Here is a 19,454-nt window from a genome sequence, read left to right on the forward strand (position 1 = left end):
TTCAGCTTTAGCATCATTCCTTCCAAAGAAATTTCAGGGCTGATCTCCTTCAGAATGGACTGGTTGGATCTCCTTGCAGTCCAAGGAACTCTCAAGAGTCTTCTCCAACACTGTAGTTCAAAAGCATCAACTCTTCAGTGCTCAGCCTTCTTCACAGTCCAACTCTCACATCCATACATGACCACTGGAAAAACCATAGCTTTGACTAGACGAACCCTTGTTGGCAAAGTAATGTCTCTGCTTTTGAATATGCTATCTAGGTTGGTCATAACTTTCCTTCCAAGGTGTAAGCATCTTTTAATTTCATGGCTGCAGTCACCATCTGCAGTGATTTTGGAGCCCATAAAAATAAAGCCTGACACTATTTCCAGTGTTGCCCCATCTATTTCCCATGAAGTGATGGGACCAGATGCCATGATCTTCGTTTTCTGAATGTTGAGCTTTAAGCCAACTTTTTCACTCTCCACTTTCACTTTCATCAAGAGGCTTTTGAGTTCCTCTTCACTTTCTGCCATAAGGGTGGTGTTATCTGCATATCTGAGGTTGTTGATATTTCTCCCGGCAATCTTGACTCCAGCTTATGTTTCTTCCAGTCCAGCGTTTCTCATGATGTACTCTGCATATAAGTTAAATAAACAGGGTGACAATATACAGCCTTGACGAACTCCTTTTCCTATTTGGAACCAGTCTGTTGTTCCATGTCCAGTTCTAACTGTTGCTTCCTGACCTGTATATAGGTTTCTCAAGAGGCAGGTCAGGTGGTCTGGTATTCCCATCTCTTTCAGAATTTTCCACAGTTTATTGTGATCCACACAGTCAAAGGCTTTGGCATAGTCAATAAAGCAGAAATAGATGCTTTTCTGGAACTCTCTTGCTTTTTCCATGATCCAGCGGATGTTGGCAATTTGATCTCTGGTTCCTCTGCCTTTTCTAAAACCAGCTTGAACATCAGGAAGTTCACGGTTCATGTATTGCTGAAGCCTGGCTTGGAGAATTTTGAGCATTACTTTACTAGTGTGTGAGATGAGTGCAATTGTGCAGTAGTTTGAGCATTCTTTGGCATTGCTTTTCTTTGGGATTGGAATGAAAACTGCCCTTTTCCAGTCCTGTGGCGACTGCTGAGTTTTCCAAATTTGCTGGCTTATTGAGTACAGCACTTTCACAGCATCATCTTTCAGGATTTGGAATAGCTCCACTGGAATTCCATTACCTCCACTAGCTTTGTTCGTAGTGATGCTTTCTAAGGCCCACTTGACTTCACATTCCAGGCTGTCTGGCTCTAGGTCAGTGATCACACCATCGTGATTATCTGGGTCTTGAAGATCTTTTTTGTACAGTTCTTCTGTGTATTCTTGCCATCTCTTCTTAATATCTTCTGCTTCTGTTAGGTCCATACCATTTCTGTCCTTTATCGAGCCCATCTTTGCATGAAATGTTCCTTTGGTATCTCTGATTTTCTTGAAGAGATCCCTAGTCTTTCCCATTGTGTTGTTTTCCTCTATTTCTTTGCATTGATCACTGAAGAAGGCTTTCTTCTCTCTTCTTGCTATTCTTTGGAACTCTGCATTCAGATGTTTATATCTTTCCTTTTCTCCTTTGCTTTTCACTTCTCTTCTTTTCACAGCTATTTGTAAGGCCTCCCCAGACAGCCATTTTGCTTTTTTTGCATTTCTTTTCCATGGGAATGGTCTTGATCCCTGTCTCCTGTACAGTGTCACGAACCTCATTCCATAGTTCATCAGGTACTCTATCTATCAGATCTAGGCCCTTAAATCTATTTCTCATTTCCACTGTATAATTATAAGGGATTTGATTTAGGTCATTCCTGAATGGTCTAGTGGTTTTTCCTACTTTCCTCAATTTAAGTCTGAATTTGGCAATAAGGAGTTCATGGTCTGAGCCACAGTCAGCTCCTGGTCTTGTTTTTGCTGACTGTATAGAGCTTCTCCATCTTTGGCTGCAAATAATATAATCAATCTGATTTTGGTGTTGACCAACTGGTGATGTCCATGTATAGAGTCTTCTCTTGTGTTGTTGCAAGAAGGTGTTTGTTATGACCAGTGCATTTTCTTGGCAAAACTCTATTAGTCTTTGCCCTGCTTCATTCTGTATTCCAAGGCCAAATTTGCCTGCTACTCCAGGTATTTCTTGACTTCCTACTTTTGCATTCCAGTCCCCTATAATGAAAAGGACATCTTTTTGGGGTGTTAGTTCTAAAAGGTCTTGTAGGTCTTCATAGAACCGTTCAACTTCAGCTTCTTCAGCGTTACTGGTTGGGGCATAGACTTGGATTACTGTGATATTGAATGGTTTGCCTTGGAAACGAACAGAGATCATTCTGTTGTTTTTGAGTAGATATGGCAGAATTGCAGTTCTCTTCCAACTTTCTTACACTGGGCTTTACATCTAACTCCACCCCAAAAGTGGCAACAAAGCAATGAGAAATAAGCACCTGCTCATTTCAATTATGCACAAGCCCCTTCACTTGCTAGGACATCTGTGGAATATATAAATGAAAGTATAGGGTCTTGCTGCTGGGCTTTGAGAAAAGCAATGCCATTATTAGAGTAAGGCTTCATTTCATTCATTTTAAGAAAGTTTACTTGATTTTATTCTTATAAAACTAATTAGTCTTTGTTCTAAGCATTGGAGTAAAATGTAAAGTAACAAGAGATTATCCAGGGTCTCTCCCAAAAGCTTTCACTATCAATATAGTATTAGATATGTTTATTCCAGACTTTCTTTCTAAGCAGATTTTTCTTAGTTTTGATCATATATATGTAGTGATTTATTCAATTAATATTACAATTTGTTCATAAAATCAGTTTTATCTCCTTGATTCATCTTACATAAATTTCATCATAAACAATATTATCTTACATAATTTTCACTGTGCTTGAGTTAATGTTGTTAAATCTGAGTGATTTAATTCTTTCATCATAGGCTAACTCTTCCCTATTAATTTCTTTTATTCAACTGACTTTTGTCTAATGCACTCAGTTGTAGAAAATTTCAAAATATAATTCGATGCAATATTTATATAAAATTCAGCAGCCATATTATTATAAGAAATTATGTTTCTTATTTCTATAGCATCTCTTTCATATTCATTAAATGTGCAGAGACGATGGCAATGCATTTATGTAATTTTGACCTATTACAACATGCCAGTGAAATTGTTTTTTAAGATATTTCATGACATTTATAATTAATTTTACTCAAATTTAGGATATTGATTTTGCTAAAGAACATTGTATTTTACTTTATTTATGCTCCTGTCTGTCTCTTAAGTAAGATTGCTCATGTGTTCTTCCTTGACTGATGTATATCTTAGTTCTCATAACAGATTAGAACTAACTAAAGTTTTAGTAAATTAATTAATTAATGCATTTTTGTAACTTTTATTATGTTTGTTTGAATGTATCTACAAAGCCTCTAACACATATGAAAAATATGTTTGGCTTAAAAAGTAGACAATATTTGTTGGCATGGCAGTTTTCAAATGATAAGCTAAATGTTGAAGTTTTTTCTTGGATACTTTTAAGTTTGCTAGTATAGTTTTCAGCTACTTGTTGGCTAAAACCTTCAACTAAGGTAATATTGTATTTATTTGGATTGTTTGACTCAAGTGTACACTTCAGAAATCTTCCATAGAAATGTTCCTATCTTTAATGTCATCCTTCAAGGAAAATGATTCTGTTTAGAGATCTTCCCCCACTTTATCAGTTCATCACGTATTTATTTGTTGCAACACTTTCTTAAAAATACTCAAATTGTTTTTTGCTTTGTTTTAGTCACATTCATTTATTTTTATCACATTCATAAGTATAATAAGGCTTACATAGGAGACTTTTATAAAAACTTATCATCTTCATCAGTTTCCTGTGGATCCATGTTCCGTAGAGAAGAAGCAAATTATAAAAATTAATTCCAGGCTATATGCCAGCTTTCAGATTGAAATCAATTAACGCACACAAAAAACAGCTGATGGTCTGGACTAGATTGTTTGATTTTGTTGTTGATAATGTCATTCATTTTGTTTTGTTTTCTGGAAGAAAACTAAATGCTAAGTGATGACTAGTCCTTCAAGAACTTTCAAATTTCCAAAGATACGGGCATATTGCCGGCTTTTTTATTGCTACTGTTCTATTCTCCCTGTATCCACAGGCATGTAAATGACATGAAAAATAATGAGAGGGAAGATTAGGTGTCAGAGGAGGAAGATCTTTGATTTGCACGTGGGAAAACAGATGGGCAAAGATGAAATTAAGTGGTTAGAAAATTGAACCTGTGTTACAAAATATTATAAGGAGTTATAAATTTTAAGTCATGTGAAATACACTATAGGTATAGCACATATAATAGACATACTATCTACCTAGCAAGGATGATTTTAATTTTATCAAGAAATATCCCAAAGAGAATCTTAGGAAAACTTTAAGAGTGGAAATCACAACTAAAATCATCCATGGTGCTATTCCAATACTATAAAAACATGCATCTGACTAAACAAGCCATTACACATTTCCTCCTAAATTCTTTCCCTTAAACCCAAACAAGCCCCACCTCCAGTTGGACTGATGGTACCCATTCCAAACTGGAGCCTGGTTTGGTAACTCCTTGGCTCTTTGTCGAATTTTCCTTCTTCCTTCTCAAGAGATCTAATGCAAGCTGTTTCATCTAATTTTTTCTGCTGGCATTTCTTATAGTCATGAAGGTACACCTTTGATAATCCTTTTCTGTAAGTACACATAAATTCTTTATAACACCTCTCTACCCTTTCTGTTCTCCCTTTTCTGGCAGGTTATCTTAGGAAATCACTCCCACTATAAATTATTATAAAATATCTGGATTATGATTGAAAGATAAGACTACTGTTCATGCAAATCATGTTACTAAATACTCATTACGTTTTCTTCCAGACTTCTCTTCATACCACCCCCTGTTTCTTGATTAATGGCACCAAGAGATGCCCAATTAATTTTTCCATCTCTCACACCAGTGAAGGGAAAATCATAAAGGTGCATTCTTCCCCCACCCCGATGATAAGAACTAGTAATTGAAACCAAATGTCTATCTCTTTATCACCTCTCATATCTGACCACTTTTCCCCTTCCTCAGAATACTGGATTATAACTTAAGTCAGACTTTCATCTCTTATTTCCACCATTTCAATATTTTTTAATTGATCCTGCCTTTTTTGTCACCCCTTTCTTATCTATCCTTAAGATTGTCATCAGGGTAAGATTTTAAGTTGCTAATCAGATCACACCATACTTTTACATACAATTCATCATTAACTTCCCATTCCCCTAAACTTAAACCCCATCTTCTTGGCATGGCACATGAAGGCTACAATAATTGGAAGGCTCGCCTGCCCAGGCTTATTAGAACTCTACATCACACTCTGTGTGTTGTAGCCATCTCAGAATTCATCATGTTGGTTTGCCCCTTCACAGATGTTTTCTCTGCATTTAGTAGACTTCTTACTCTCAGGCCTTGCTTTCTTTGCCTAAGCAATTATATCTAAGATTAATATAACACTACTTCTTATTTGTTTTAATGTTTCCCTTTCTACTTACTAATGTTACATTCTATCATTTTTAATTGCAATTATATACCCTTCAATTATATTCTGGGTTAAATAGGCCTTTGTGAGCTAGCCTAGAAATCTTACCATTATTTGTAAAGTGTTTCAATTAAAACAAAAGCCACAAGTTCCAAATGACTGACTGGAAAACAAATATTTGGAACATAACCTATTTGTAATTTCATTCCCACTGGTTATAACACCAAATGAAGAAACAATATCAAATCTCAGAGGAAGACTTTGCTTGCTTGTTAAAACATATGTTTCTAGTGATGTAGGCATGAGAGAATAAAGAAAGGTATATTTCTATTTAACATTAAATTAAATGCCAGATGCTATTTATACACAATAAAAATTCTGGAAACAACAGGGTTTGGCTCTAAGTTTAAAAATGAACTACTAGGGAATTAAGCTGGAGAAGGCAATGGCACCCCACTCCAGTACTCTTGCCTGGCAAATCCCATGGATGGAGGAGCCTGGTAGGCTGCAGTCCATGGGGTCGCTGAGGGTCGGACACGACTGAGCGACTTCACTTTCACTTTTCACTTTCATGCATTGGAGAAGGAAATGGCAGCCCACTCCAGTGTTCTTGCCTGGAGAATCCCAGGGACGGGGGAGCCTGGTGGGCTGCCGTCTATGGGGTCACACAGAGTCAGACACGACTGAAGTGACTTAGCAGCAGCAGCAGCAGGGAATTAAGCACTTAACTGAATAATGGATGGCAAATAGTAGAGTTGAGTTTCTTACTGTTTGAGTGGGAGATTATAGATAAGTAAGAGGAGAAGTATGTTTAGGGGAGCAGTAAACACACACAGACATACATATGCACACAGGATAGTATACATAAATATATTATCTTGCTTTGTCAGCTGAGAGAGCCTAGAAGGCAATGACACCCCAGTAGCAATAAGCACACAAGCACCCATGTCTTGGTTTCTAATACGCTTCTCCAAATAAAGAAACCAAGGACAATTAGAGAAATGCTTGATGGACTGATTCTAGGGCTTGGCAGAAAATATACAAGATTATCTTGGAGCATCTTGATATGCTAGAAAGTAAGGAAGTACTCAAAAAACAAACCAAACACATGTCATTGATGATTGTATGTCAAGGAGACATATGAGTCAACTGAAAAGTCCAAAACTGGAATAATTTGACCAACACAATATATAAAGTATAGTGGATTATCACCCAAAGTACAAAACAAATGCCAATTAGTCCAGATGATATAAATGATTGGGTAAAGAAACAAATGAAAGCATAGATAAATCTCTTGTGCAGTAGAATCCCAAATAATTAATGTAGATATTTAGCTATCAAGGAAGAGGAACATAACTGCCATTCCTTCATTCCAGGCTGTGCATTGTGACTTTCTTCCACAGTATAATGTGGAAAGGAGGAAAAAGAGTAAATCACGCAGTAGATAAACCTGACAGATATCTCTTTAGCCAGGTGAGAAGGTTTATACTAGTAATGATAAATTATGTTGATAATATATACCTTTGTTATGGTGTAATAAGGATAGCTGTTTACCTCTGTGATTTTCCTCCCAAACCCTATAACATTAGCTTGATAATGGGGAAACCAGACAATTCCCAGTGAAAGACATTCTGCAGATATCTGACCAATATTCAAAACTGTCAGGGTCATCTAAAACAAGGAAAGCCTGAGACACTGTTACAGTATAGAGGATCTCAAAAAATATCATGACTAAATATAATGTGGTGTCGGGAATGAGATCCTGGAACAGAAATGGGCATTCAGTAAAAACTAAGAGAATATGAATTAGCTGTGAACTTTAGTAGATCATTTGTATCAATACTGGTTCCTTAATTTTAACAAATATATAATGCCAACAGGGTGTTAATAATATAGGAAATAGTGAAAGTCTCTGGATTGCAAATTCTATGTATTTTCAAAGAAAATATTTTATGCATCCCTCTTGTATTTTTGCACAAAAATAGTGACTTTATATTTGTGTTTTTGCATAAGGAGTTTGTATCGTATAAGGTTAAACCTTTCATCCTTTGGGGAAAAAAATTGCATTGGTTTCAGCTGGCACATCCCATTGCTAGTGTTCACACACAAAATGCTCTTTTATGTGATTCTTTTTTACTGGCTCTTGACCATGATTCTCCTGCATATTTAATGTCCTTGAACTATCCTTCTGATACATTTTAGTGAACAGACACCATTATCTATCTCCCTCAAGTGTTTTTTTTTTTTTTTTTAATCACATATTAAGATTACCTTTACCATGCCTACCTGAACCAATACATTGTGCCTTTGGATGACAACTCTGAATGGCAGGTTGTGAAATAATTCAGTTGAAATATAATAATTTAAAATTTTCAGCATTTACAGTCTTTCCTATACATAGAGTCTAGCCATCACAGGCTATTTACTTTAAAGCAGTAGTATGACTTTTTTTTCTGGTTACATTATTTAAAACATTTGCAACATAGATTGACAAAGAACAAATCACTACTCTATTAAGTAGCAAGAGTGTGTGAATGGCCTCAAGGGGAATTTGAAAATCTTGACATAATGAGATATAAAGTAGAATTGATTGGTAGGGAGCCAAGACTGATGCCCTCACTACCATGACATTTAGGTTGGAAGACATCTGTAGTTTCCTTCCATCTGACTCAACAGATGGGCACGGTAAAAGATTTGTGCACATAGGGGTGTGTGTGTGTGTGTGTGTGTGTGTGTGTGTGTGTGTTTGTATAAACTAGACTGTCTAGCATATTGAATGCAATTCTTTATTAGAAACGTTGTGTATAACATTTTAAAAGCAGTATGTGTTTTACTGATACACATTCGGAATGTTTAAAATGTGACCGGGGGGCCACCATCCCAAACTAGATTTGGGAGATACCCTTAGAACCATCTAATCAACCTTTAAGTTGGCATCATTTTTTTTAATCTGTCATCACTTCTTTATATTTAGTGAAAGTGTTAGTTGCTCAGTCCTGTCTGATTCTTTGCGATCCCCTGGGCTACAGCCTGCCAGTCTCCTCTGATCATGGAATTCTCCAGGCAAGAATACTGGAGTGGGTTGCCATTCCCTTCTCCAGGGGATCTTCCCAACCCAGGGATTGAAACTGGGTCTCCTGCACTCCAGTCAGGAGACTGTTTATTTAGAGTGGTCACTTTTTATGGTTATCATCATATCCAGTTAATAAGGGATGTGATTGAAATTCTATGCATGTCTTGGTACCAATACCCTTTTTAGTCTCTCACTCCTGGAGAGGACTATCTTCCCCTTTAACACTCTTAGTCTTACCAGGCAGAGGCACTATGCCTTCCAGGTAAGGTCACTAGCTAAAACCTTATGTTTCCACCCTGTTTTTTAAATTTTGCTCCTCCTACTCACATCCATACTCTGCCCCAGGTATGTCATCTCTAGTCCTCCTGTTCTGAGCATCTATTATTTCTAGTATCCTCCTGTCCATTTAATCCTAGCTAGTCCTCTGGTTGTGGTAGTGGTTTAGTTGAGAAGTCATGTCCAACTCTTGCATCACATGGACTGTAGCCTGACAGACTCCTCTGTCCATGGGATTTCCCAGGCAAGAATATTGGAGTGGGTTGCCATTTCCTTCTCCAACGGATCTTCCTGACCCAGGGTTCGAACCCAGATCTCCTGCATTGTAGTCAGATTCTTTACTGACTGAGCCACCAGGGAAGCCCTAGTCCTCTACTCATCTAGTAGAAGCAAGTCCCCTACTCATTTTCTGCTCATAAACCTCAGAGCTTTGGGGGAAGATACTCTAATCCCACAGGATATTGAAGAAGAAAGTGGAAAAGTGGGATTTGCCCTTCAAAATGAAAGCATGCGAGTGTCAACTCCAAGTATGCAAGAAATGGAAGAAAGAAGACACACTAGATGCAGAAATGCAGAGAAAAGACTATTCCATGGACTAGAATCACAATGCATGAGAGAGAGCATCCCCAGGATGTAAGAAGAGCAGAGAAGTAGATGTTATTTCCAAATTTACTTAATCTTAAAAGGTACCTTGCCACTTTGTTAAAATGTAGATTCAGACACCCTACCCTAAGTTCAGCAAATCATAATCCTGTGAGGAAGGGGTCTAGAAATCTGATTTTTAAAGTTCCAGAGTGCTACTTAAGATTGGTTAATTTTGAAAAACCCTGGATAAATTGATGGTAAGCTCACAGAGACATAAAATGTCAAGAGAACTAGTGAGCAGGAACAATGGTCTTCCTCATCCCACAATATGGGATAATTGGGCTAAAAGCAGGGGTAAGTGCAGAGTCCTAATGCACAGAGTGCTGTGGCTTCCTTAATGAGCCTGCATTAACTCTGCTGGCTGCAAATACTTCTCAGTAAAATAGAAGTAAAATGGCTTTTCCAATAAGACTACCAAGATTTTGTTAAATATGTTTAACCATTAAGGAAAACATGTGGGATGTTTAGTTCATCTGAAGCAATCATTTGCTATTAGTATTTAGCCATAACTTTATTCTCTTTTTTGTTCAGAATTTCTCAACCTGTGGCAGGACACTTGAAAATATTGTTTGAATGGCATATAGAGCAATCACAAGATTTCCGTCAATTTTAGAACAAAGCCAATAATTTATGCTTTAGAGATTATCAATATATTTTCAGAGAATCATCCTAGGCTCCTGTTCATTACTGATAAAATTAAAACAGTACAATTTACCTAAAATTTTTTATAAAAATAATACATATTTCATATTAGCACTAAAATGTCTCATACAATGGTATGTAAAGTTGCTGTCCCTATTTTAACCTAAAGACTAGCACTAGAGGAAAATAATTTGCTTATTCATTATGTTTTATTGATTTTTTTTCAACTAGATTTATAATTTGAATGATTGAAAGAGGAAAGTGTGGACAAGGGCAATTCATAATTAAAAAACTTTTTATAACTTGTTTTGTAGCATCTACTGATTTGATTGTTGCTTCTCCAATAAAGATTCTGTTTCTCATTCAGTGTACACAACGATTAATTGTAATCAAAGCATTTTTATCATCTTATTCTTTAAAATGTTGATACTTTTCTTAGTAAAAAAATGAATAGCTGTTTGAAATTTAAAAATAGCATTTTATGGCGAATAGGGGACAAATGAATCAGTATATCAAAATGTTTTTCCTTTTTATGAAAAGATGATTTAATTTTTAACATTCAATTCAGAAAATTCACAAAGGGATAATCAGAAGGGAGGTTTGTGTATGTTCTAATGGTTACTAGAAAAAAATTTACTTCCACATATTTTCTTTAGGCACCTAATTAACATTCTATTTAGTCTAATCCCTTTGAAAATTTGTTAACAACTATATTCTTTGTTTCATCCCTCAGTGATACTTAAAAATAAAATATCTTTCTTAACTCAATACATAAATGAGAAATCCCTTGATTATTCAGTATTTTCATTATTTCCTTGAGTAGGACTGAGAAATGTTATTTGCTAAGAAAGAATTCAAGGTTCTAGAAGACTCTTGGAATGGAACTGTCTTTGAACATAAACCTGCTGTCCCAAGAAGACTCAAAAAGACATCAACATCTGCAACAATTGTTATTAAATATTCCTTCACTGATTCTCTCCTAATTTAAGATATTTTTTATTTTATATTAGAGTATAATTAACAATGTGTTAGTTTCAGGTATACAGCAAAATGATTCAGTTATACATACACATGTATTTATTTAGTTTTCAAATTCTTTTCCCATTTAGCTTAGTACAGAATATTGAGCAGAGTTCCCTGTGCATAGGACTTTGTTGGTTTTCTATTTTAAATATGGCAATGCATACATGTTGGGCTTCCTTGGTGACTCAGACTATAAAGGATCTGCCTGTGATGTAAGAGAGTGGGATTCAATCCCTGAGTTAGGAAGATCCCCTGGAGAAGGGAATGGCAACCCACTCCAGTATTCTTACCTGGAAAATTCCATGGCCAGAGAAGCCTGATCAGGTACAGTCCACAGGGTTGTGAAGAGTTGGACAGGACCAAGCAACTAACATACACACATACATGTCAGTCCCAAATTCCCAGTCTCACCCTCTCCTTGACTTTTCCCTCATGGTCGCCATAAGTTCATTTCCTAAGTCTTTGAGTCTCTTTCTGTTTTGTAAATAAATTCATGTGTATCCTTTTTTTGTTGTTAGGTGCTGCATTTAAGTGATATATTTGTCTTTCTCACTTACTTCACTTACCTCTGACATACTATACTACTTCACTTGGTATAATAATCTCCAGGTCCATCCATATTGCTGCAATCACACTATTTCAAAATGTTTGTAATGGCCAAGTAATATTCCATTGTATATATGTATGACATCTTTATCCATTCATCTGTCGATGGACATCTAGGTTGCTTCCATGTCTTGGCTACTGTAAACAGCATTACAGTGAATATTTTGGGTGCATGTATCCTTTTGAACCATGTTTTTTTTTTTTTTTTCTGTACGTGTGCCCAGGAGTGAGATTGCTGGATAATATGGTAGCTCTATTTTTAGATTTTTAAGGAAACCCCATACTGTTTTCCACAGTGGCTATACCAATTTACATTCCTACCAATAGTGTTGGAGGAAACCCTTTCCATCTCCAGCATTTAGTTTTTGTAGACTTTTTGGTGGTGGACATTCTAACTGGTATGAAGTGATATCTCATTGTAGTTTTGATTTGTATTTCTCTAATAATTAGTGATATTGAACACTTTTTTCATGTGCCTCTTGACCATCAGTATGTCATCTTTGAAGAAATATACATGACACAAACAAAATGATAGATACATTTTCCAGATGGTGGTGAAGGTCATCATAACTCAAAATACACTTGTCTTAAATTAGAATTTTATATGTAATTTTATAATTATACATACTCTGATGCATTTAAATGTCTAAGGAACATTATTAACATATACTTTGTTAATAATGTAGCATAATTAACATATAACATTAACATATAATTAACATATAAGCATTATTAACAATAAATTTTATGTTTAGGTGAGGTAATCATTTGCGATTTTGATTGATTCATATTTTATGTACAGCAACAATACATCATTACACAATGGACTGTAGAAGAATAATGTGAAGATAATTTGATTATTTCAGTAGGTAAGTGCTTTGGTCATAGGTCTGTAGGATGATTCCAAGGTAAATACCCAGTTTCTTGATGAAATTCCAAATGAACCTTTAAAGTCTGAAAAGAAAAATAGCATCAAAAGGTATCCAATCCAATAATTTTACTGGTTTCCCATTTATGTTGTGAACTGACTTTTGGGGAAAGAATTTCATACTTCCTGCCTGCTCTTGCTCAGATCTTCTTCATACCTCAGCCTACTAGTGAGCTAAAACAGGTTTGGTGGTAACAAAAGTTAGCTCCTAATTTGCAAAATCCAGTAGGTTCTCTGTGGTCTCATCTCCCTTGTCCTCTGTAGCATTGTTGCTGCTGACTCAGGTCTTCTTGAAATGTTCTCTTCTTTTGTGTACATAGTATTAATATTTCCCTCAATCTGATTTCATCTCCTCAGTACTCTCCAGGGTTTTAGTCAAGGTTCTTTTTTCTCCTTATTTTATAATCCTCTTTTTAAAAAGAATGTAGTATAGTTGATTTGCAATATTGTGTTAGTTTCAGGTGTACAGCAAACAGATACTCTTATACAATCACACATATGGTCATGGTCTGTATGCTAGCTGCTGCTGCTGCTAAGTCGCTTCAGTCATGTCCAACTCTGCGTGACCCCATAGACGGCAGCCCACCAAGCTCCGCCGTCCCTGGAATTCTCCAGGCAAGAACACTGGAGTGGGTTGCCATTTCCTTCTCTCCAATGCATGAAAGTTAAAAGTGAAAGTGAAGTCGCTCAGTCATGTCCGACTCTTCGCGACCCCATGGACTGCAGCCCACCAGGCTCCTCCATCCATGGGATTTTCTAGGCAAGAGTACTGGAGTGGGGTGCCATCACCTTCTCCGTCTGTATGCTAGGGACCCCTATAACTCCACCACCAGGCTCCAAACTCTTCCCATTCTTGGCATTTCATTTCTTTCCCATTCCTGCAAAGAACATTCGGGTATTTCAAGTACCAGATGATCCAAATAAATGCGTTATGTTACCTTCCATACTCTGCACAGCCACACTGTGTTTTGACTCCTGAATAATTTGTGTCTCTTTAATGGCGTCAACATCCATCCATGTCTTCAAGAATTCCCATAATGTTCTTTTAGATTTCCGCCTCCCTTACACTACATTAGATTTGTCATAAATTCCAGTTAATTCCCACTCCAGAATATCTCAAGGTATGAAGACTAAGAGTCAGGGTAAAATAAAAGTCAGTTAGAATGTGTAACAGTGGTAGAAAAGGAAAAGGAGGAGACAGATTAGACACAATTCTCTTTCTCTTCCACCATCCCTCCTTGGTTAAAATTCAAATATGTCTCCATATTTCTTACTGGATAATATTGAAAACTGCTAATGAGGCATGATCTTATCCAATTATTTTCCTAAATGCCCTACATTTTTCCCCTGTTGAATGTCATTTTATTCACGAGCACATTTTCTACTTCTATACTACAGTGCCTTTGTTTATTCCACTTTCTTTCTCTGCAATGTCTTTCTGTTTTCTTTTCTTCTGTAAACTCCACCTGTCTCCACTAATTCTTTCCCTGGAACCTCCTGTGACAGCCCACAAGTACCATTACCTTTTCTGTGCTTCCAGGACTTTGGCTGGTCTCTTGCAGTCCGTTCTTCACTAGACAAAGCTTCCTTCCCCATCTGTCTATCTGCAAGCTTTGACCTCTTCAAGGCTGGAGACTGTTAGACACTTAGCACATATTCATCCAGAAAACTGATACTAAATGATAAGTGAGTGATTTCCTTAAAGAATATTCACATTATGTAATTATAGGGGATATTAATTGGTTCTTCAAATTATTTTATATCAATAATGGACAGACCAAATTTTCTCATGTTTAGTCCCAGTTATGTATTTTCTTCTTGCTGAATAATCTGATTATGACATTTGGTGCTCATTACATAGGGGCTTCCCCAATAGCTCAGCAGGTAACGAATCCACCTGCAATGCAGGAGACATAGGAGAGGCGGGTTCAATTCCTGTGCCTGGAAGATCCTCTGGAGAAGAAAATGGCAGCCTATTCCAGTATCCTTTGCTGAAAAATCCCATGGACATGAGAGCCTGGCAGGCTTCAGTTAAAGGGTCTCAAAGAGTCAGCCATGACTGAATGACTCAGCATGCATAGTCACATAGATCATAACAAATAGAAAAGGCTCAATAAAGAAAACTTCACTGGGAATGTGGTCATCATAAGGGGGACTCCGTGATTCTATTCAGTGCAGGCTATTAGAGCTGTAATGCTAACAGTATAAGAGTATTTGCTCGTTCAGTCAACAAATGCTTACTAAGAACCTGAAACAGGTATAATATGCACAATATAAATTAAAATGATTTATTTTGTAAAAAATCTTTCCTAGTATTTAGTTAATAACTTTTAAACAGGGAACAATCTAGTATTGTTAACACAGGAACTGAGTGAGTGCAAAGCAGGTGAATGGAGAACAGGACTCCATTGTTGCATGCTCCTGGAGCACTTTATAGGACTCTATGGGCAATTCTGGTGTCTTTTTGTCTTTTGAAGATCCTCTCTGTGAATCCAGTCATTTAAATCCAACCCTATAACACTCCTGGGAAGGGAGGGCAAATAGGAGAGAAATACCCTTCAAACAGAGGCTCACACCCTCTAGAGACACCTGAGATAGAAAAGGAGATAATTGCCTACTTCTCTGTTCTACCTTGGAGAAAGCAATGGCACCCCACTCCAGTACTCTTGCCTGGAAAATCCCATGGATGGAGGAGCTTGGTGGGCTGCAGTCCATGAGGTCGCTAGGACTCGGACACGACTGGGCAACTTCACTTTCACTTTTCACTTTCATGCATCGGAGAAGGAAATGGCAACCCACTCCAGTGTTCTTGCCTGGAGAATCCCAGGGACAGGGGAGCCTGGTGGGCTGCCGTCTATGGGGTCGCACAGGGTCGGACATGACTGAAGCGACTTAGCAGCAGCAGCTGTTCTACCTAAGCCCATTTGAATGAAATGGGAAGAAAGAATCATTTTTATATGACTATACAAAGATGAATCATTTCCTACTTTCTTTTGTAACTGTGATGGAAGCAGCAAGGAGCTGAGCAATACATATGGTATCCCAGAAAGCACATCCCTACTCTTATGAGTTTCCTTTGCCAGATAATTACAAGAAAGATTACCAAGGGTACCGTGAAACACCATGGGACAATTTCTACACTGACTCAAAGAAGTGGTAGTTTGAAAGGAGGTCATTTCATTTGTAGACAAAGAGAAGATAGAGGTTTTTTACTCAAAAATACTGCTACTACTATTGTGCTTTAGATAAAGGATTTGCTGTATCACCAGGAAACAATGTGAAACTTCTTTGGATAAAAAATTAGGATTTTTAAATGTAAAAATTTTATAATATATATAAATTTAAAGCACTTCTAAGCAACCATTATATAAATGATTTTTGAGTGTAATGTATAGATAAGGCCATACTTTTTAAGTGCTTAACTTAAGTTATAAAGTAAATATAGAAAGATATAATAAGCTTCACAATGAACAACAGTTTACAAATTTATTTTAGCAATTCATCTTTAGTGATGATACAAAAGATGAAGTCCTTTGTTATAAATACTCGAGAAGGGACTGGAATCCACAGTTATTTCCCTTCAAGGGCTATGTTGTTAAAGTTTTATTGACCCTGCCTTTCATGGACTTAAAAGCTCTTGTGCCATATTCAGGGAAGCAAATTAGCTGCTGCCTTTTCATCTCATATTGGAGGATATCTTCAAGCTAGATCTATGAACAATAAACAATTGGATGAGAAAAAAAGGAAAGTGAACCAAATGTTTTGTTGGGAACAATATATTCATAAAAATGATAGAGGAAGATAAAGCCAACAATTGTTAAAAATCAGCTGATCACACTGCTTTCTATATGGGCACAGCTGGAGTCCATCCTAAGATAGAAGTCAACTCAATTCTTAAATGTGAATCAGTCTAATTCTGAAGAAGTCTTCAGTAGTGCTTTGAGATATAGTTATTACACAAGATAACCAATTACCATTGCTTTCACACTGCTATCCTGTATTTTTTTTCCCCAAAATCCTTACCAATTTCCAGAGGCCAGGGTTGGGATAAGTAGATGTACAACCCCTGCATTTCAATTTCATTTGCAAAGTAATAGCTAACTATTTCCTAGCTGAGAAGTTTTATCTTGACTATAAAAGCACAGAAATGGTATATATAGTGTATTCCAAGGTTCATTTACTACTCTAGGATGCAGCAATGTAACAGAATTCTCCAAAAGAAAAAGACCCATAGTTGAATATGGGGATAAGTCACTGCAGAGTTAGCTGAGATGTTTGATTTTGAAAAGCCCATAATACCTTTAGTTGTTTTGCTGGATATTGTGCAGATATTTCAAAATAGTACACTTCACTTTGCCAGGTTCAAAATGTTCACTGGCATAATTTGTGATCTGGAGTTTGCTGAATGCATGTAAGAGCTGAGACAAATTGGCAGAGAGAAGATATTGGCAAAACTTTGTATGCAATTCCTAGAAACTAAAGAGCTGTGTGACTAGTATACAGAATGATTTTTGGTCATAATGTTTTAGTACCAGACTGAGTCATTTAGCATCTACTCCCTCAATTTATCCATAAAGAAATTAAGGCTCAAAGAAGTTAAGTGACTTGTCTGAAGTCAAATGGGTTCAGAATCAGAATGTAATCTAAATTTTCAGATTCAAAACCAAGTACTATTAATATATTGAGCATCTTACCTACTGCATGCCAAGTCACTTCAGTCATGTCTTACTCTTTGCAGTCCTATGGACCGGAGCCTACCAGGCTCCTCTCTACATGGGATTCTCCAGGCAAGAATGCTAGAGTGAGTTACCATGACCTCCTCCAAGGGATCTTCCCAACCCAGGGATCAAACCCAAGTCTGTTATGTCCCTCCTTCATTGGCAGGTGGGTTCTTTACCACTAGCGCCACCTGGGAAGCCCTATCTTACCTCCTGCTGTCTCATATTAGTCTACCTCTGTTCCATAAGCTTAATGCAGTTAGTCAATTTATAAATAGTGTTCTGTTCTCATAGCCAGGATATAATTAATGTGAAAGAAAACCCATTCATTACTCATGCCAATTCAATTATATCAGTTGTGTTTCAACATGTGGTAGAGTTCACTCTGAATACCATAGTCTCAGGAGGAAAACATTTGTGTAGCTATTCTGAAATTGGAGTTTCCGGCATAAATTTGTATGTTCAGTTTATTGAATAACAAGATAAGAAGGATTTTACAATATAATGTGAGGATCAGATATTGAATATTTTTTTTAAAAAAAGACATTCCAACAATTCAAAATTTATTTCCATGTTAGGCAAGAATTAATGGATTTGTTGCCAGTAATATCTGTTTGGAGATCTTTAAACATATTAATAAAAAAAAGTCAATGAAAGTGAAATGGTTTTTAAATTGCATTTAACTGTTATTTTTTAAAACAGTTGATATAAAACTGACCTATTTAAGAAAGGGTGATTTTTGTTTTTCTTCTGGATTTGGTTATATATTTTCAAAATAATACTTTTTAAACTTTGGACTCCCATGAATAATTTAGTCATTTTACTATGAAGCTTTTTTGTCAATGGATATGAACTTGGGTAAACTCTAGGAAATAGTGAGGGACAGGGAGACCTGGTGTGCTGCAGTCCATGGGGTCCCAAAGACTCAGACACAACTTAGTGACTGAACAATATCAATATGAAGGTTTTTTAGGAAGCCTTTGACTGTGTGAATGATAACAAACTAGAAAAATTTTAAAGAGATGGGAATGCTGGATCATCTTACCTGTCTCCTGACAAACCTGTATGCAGGTAAAGAAGCAACAGTTAGAACTGGACATGGAATAACTGACTGGTCCCAAATTGGGAAAGCAGTATATCAAGGCTGTATATTCTCATCCTGCTTATTTAACTTATATACAGAGTACATCATGTGAAATGTCAGGCTGGATGAATCACAAGCTGAAATCAAGATTGTCTGAAAAATATCAACAACTTCAGATATGCAGATGATAACCATGCTAAAGGCAGAAAGTGAAGAGGAACTAAACAGCCTCTTGATGAAGATAAAAGAGGAGAGTGAAAAAGCTGCCTTGAAATTCAACATTCAAAGAACTAAGATCATAGCATCCAGTCCCATTCCTTCATGGCATATAAACGGGGAATAAGAGGAAGCGGTGACAGATTTTATTTTCTTGGGTTCCAAAAATCAATGCAGATGGTGACTGCAGACATGAAATTAAAAGATGCTTGCTCTTTGGAAGGAAAGCTATGACAGACCTAGACAGCATATTAAAAAGCAGAGACATTACTTTGCCTTCAAAGGTCTGTACCCTCAAAGCGATGGTTTTTCTAGTGGTCGTGTATGAATGTGAGATTTGGACCAAAAGCAGGCTGATTGCCAAAAAATTGATGCTTTCAAACTGTAGTGCTGGAGAAGACTCTTGAGAGTCCCTTGGATTGCAAGGAGATCAAACCAGTCAATCCTAAAGGAAATAAACCCTTAATATTCATTGGACTAATGCTGAAGCTGAAGCTCCAATCCTTTGCCCACTTGACGCAAAGAGTTGACTCATTAATAAGAGTTGACTCACTGATACTGGGAAAGATTGAAGGCAAGAGGAGAAAGGGCTGGCAGAGAATGTGATGGATAGATAGCATCATGGACTCAATGAACATGAATTTGAGCAAACTCTGGTATAGTGAAGGACAGGG

The sequence above is a fragment of the Bubalus bubalis genome, chromosome 8 (assembly GCF_019923935.1).
Source record: "Bubalus bubalis isolate 160015118507 breed Murrah chromosome 8, NDDB_SH_1, whole genome shotgun sequence".
NCBI lineage: Eukaryota > Metazoa > Chordata > Mammalia > Artiodactyla > Bovidae > Bubalus > Bubalus bubalis.